This window comes from Mastomys coucha, unplaced genomic scaffold, assembly GCF_008632895.1.
Source record: "Mastomys coucha isolate ucsf_1 unplaced genomic scaffold, UCSF_Mcou_1 pScaffold3, whole genome shotgun sequence".
NCBI lineage: Eukaryota > Metazoa > Chordata > Mammalia > Rodentia > Muridae > Mastomys > Mastomys coucha.
In genome coordinates this window covers 31,123,123-31,125,964 of record NW_022196909.1, presented here as the reverse complement: position 1 = coordinate 31,125,964, position 2,842 = coordinate 31,123,123, and the positions used below count along the sequence as shown (strand labels likewise).

Below are 2,842 nucleotides of genomic sequence, written 5' to 3'. Positions count from 1 at the left end.
AACTCGCCTAGACGTGTGTCTTTTAATACCATCACATTTTGTCCTCCTCAGAACTGAATCGATGTGAATGCCAAACCTTTGCTCCTTCAGAACCATGACACGAAACTCAGGAACTTGCCTCAGACATTGCAGTAGACTAACGTGAGGCTGGCTAGTAAGACACAGGCGTTTATGAAAAATGGAAAGTGAAAGCTCAAGGGATCCCTTTCCCCAAAACACACACATGGTCAGCATGCTTTAAAAGTGTGTCTTTTAACACACACACACATGCACACACAGACACACAATGCACACAAAATATGTGCTCACACACAGATGCACACACACACAATTTTATAGTCTATGTTTTCTTTTCTTTTTTTTTTTTTATATATATATAGAACAGCAAACGCCTTTATTACACTATGAGTGAGGCTTATTTGCCTTTCCGGGCTTTGATCTTCCTCAGATAGAACTCCAGCTCCTTGCCTTCGAGTACATAGCCGTCTGCTCTGCCGCACTGGCCTGGTCTTGAGGCAATACAGGCGAGGAGCTTGCCCTGCTGGAACTGCTCCTCCAGGAGACTGCTGATTTTGGCATTCTTTTTCCTTTCGTCATACTTCTTTTGAATTTTCTTTGATCGTTTTTTGTTTAAAATCTCTTCCTCCCCAGGAGTCAGCTTGGCCCCCTTTTTGAGGCCCAGGGGCAGTGCATAGTGGGACTCGTACCACTGCCGGTAAGGTGTGCTGTCAATGAGCACAATACAGTTCTTCACCAGGGTCTTGGTGCAGACAAGCTCATTATTGGATGCATTGTAGACAACATCAATGATCCTCGTTTTTCGAGTACAACACTCAGAGCCCCAGGAAAAGTTCCCCACATCCAACCTCAGGGCACGGTACTTCTTATTGCCTCCTCGAACTCGGACTGTGTGTATGCGGCCAGGGCCAATCTTAGTGTTGGCAGCAGGCCGTCCCAGTTCATACTTCCGCTTCTTGTGGTAGGGCTTTCTCTTACCCCCGGTCTTGCGGCGCTTGTGCCAGTTGTCCCGAGAGATGCCCATCGCTCGGCGCTGGCTGGAAAGAGGAAGCGCAAAGCTTCACGGTCCGGTTTCTCGTTTTCTTTTCTTAAAATAAATATCTATTTATTCATATTGATTCATCTAGTTGTTACATATGCCACAAATTCTTTCCTGTGATGTACAACATTGTTAGATTATTCCAACTGTCTCATGTAAGCTAATCTAAAAAAAAAATCCAAGAAAAACAAACAAACAAAAAAACCCCCAAAACTTTAGCACATGCTTATTCTATCAGATTCATTCTAGAGAACTTTAAATAACATATTCAGTTATTACTACTATTTTTGAGTACCAGCATGAATTGCCTGACATAGAAAACCAATAAATAAAAGCTGATATGCTCCTTTAACACATAATTAAATAATAGAAGTAATTTTGAGGTAAGGTAATGTGAAATGAAGCCAAATGAATCAAATTTCGAAGTACATGTGTCATGCTTCTATGAGCTATTTTTTGAACTATTTTTTAAGTTATCTTTAATCTTTGTTTACAGTCTAGTCTTTATCCCCCTCCCAGTCTGCACTCCAACAGTTCCTCATCCCATCCCTCCTCCCCTGTCTCTTAGAGGATGTCCCCACCCTCTACCTCACCAGGCCTCTCTATTCCCTATGGCCTCAAGTCTCTCAAGGGTTAGGTGCATCTTCTCTCACAGAGGCCAGATCAGGCAGCGCTCTGCTATATATGTGTCAGGAGCCTCAAATCAGCTAGTGTATGCTGCCCAGTTGGTGGCTCAGTGTCTGAGAGATCTAGGGGTCCAGGTTAGTTGAGACTGCTGATCTTCCTATGGGGTCTCCCATCTCCTCAGCTTCTTCCAGCCAGGGGTTCCTGGCTTCTGTCCATTGGTTGGGTGTAAGTATCTGCATCTGTCTCAGTCAGCTGCTTGTTGGGCCTCTCAGAGGACAGCCATGCTACGCTCCTGTCTGTAAGCACATCATAGCATCAGTAATAGTGTCGGGCCTTGGAGCCTCCACTTGAGCTGGATCTCAATTTGGGCCTGCCACAGGACCTTCTTTTCCTCAGGCTCTTCTCTAGTTTTGTCCCTGCAGTTCTTTTAGACAGGAACAATTCTGGGTCAGAGTTTTTTGACTGTGGGATGGCAACCTTATCCCTCTACTTGATGTCCTGTCTTTCTACTGGAGGCAGACTCTACAAGTTCCTTTTCCCCACTATTGGGCATTTCATCTAAGGTCCCTCCTTTTGAGTCCTGAGAGTCTCTTACCTCCCTCTGGTACAGTCTGGAGGGTCCCCCTTCCTCTTGAGGTTGCCTGTTTCCATTTTTTATGCTGGCCCTCAGGGCTTCAATCCTTTTCCTCCCACCCAATACCTGATCATGTTCCCCTCTTACCCTCCCTGTCCCCTTTCCCAGCCTGGTCCCTCCCCCACCCCCTGTGATTGCTTTCTTCTCCCTCCCAAGTGGGATTGAGGCATCCTCACTTGGGCTTCTTAACTTTTTTGAGTTCTGTGGAATGAATCTTGGGTATTCTGTACTTTATTTTTTTGGGGGGGATAATATCCACTTATTAGTAAGTACATACTATGCATGTCCTTTTGGGTCTGAATTACCTCACTCAGGATGATATGTTTTCATCAAAAATATAGAGCACTATATGATTATACTTTGCACCATAAGATAAAACTGTGTGCCATGGCTTCCACTAATCTTTGTTTTATGAAGTCTGCTTGGCAAAAGAAATGCTAACCACTGTTTTTAGAGAACCATTTCAAACTGCATCTTCTCAAGATGGATACTACAGGGAGACTGATATTTGAGGGATATGGGAC

General features: G+C 44.4%; 1 pseudogene across 1 annotated transcript; it reads right to left on the bottom strand.

The window, feature by feature from the left end:
• Positions 1 to 385: 385 nt before the first annotated feature.
• On the bottom strand, positions 386 to 1,087 carry LOC116074566 (annotated as a pseudogene). Its single transcript, XR_004112215.1, has one exon. The product of XR_004112215.1 is annotated as a 40S ribosomal protein S8 pseudogene (transcript).
• Between the last annotated feature and the right edge of the window lie 1,755 nt (positions 1,088 to 2,842).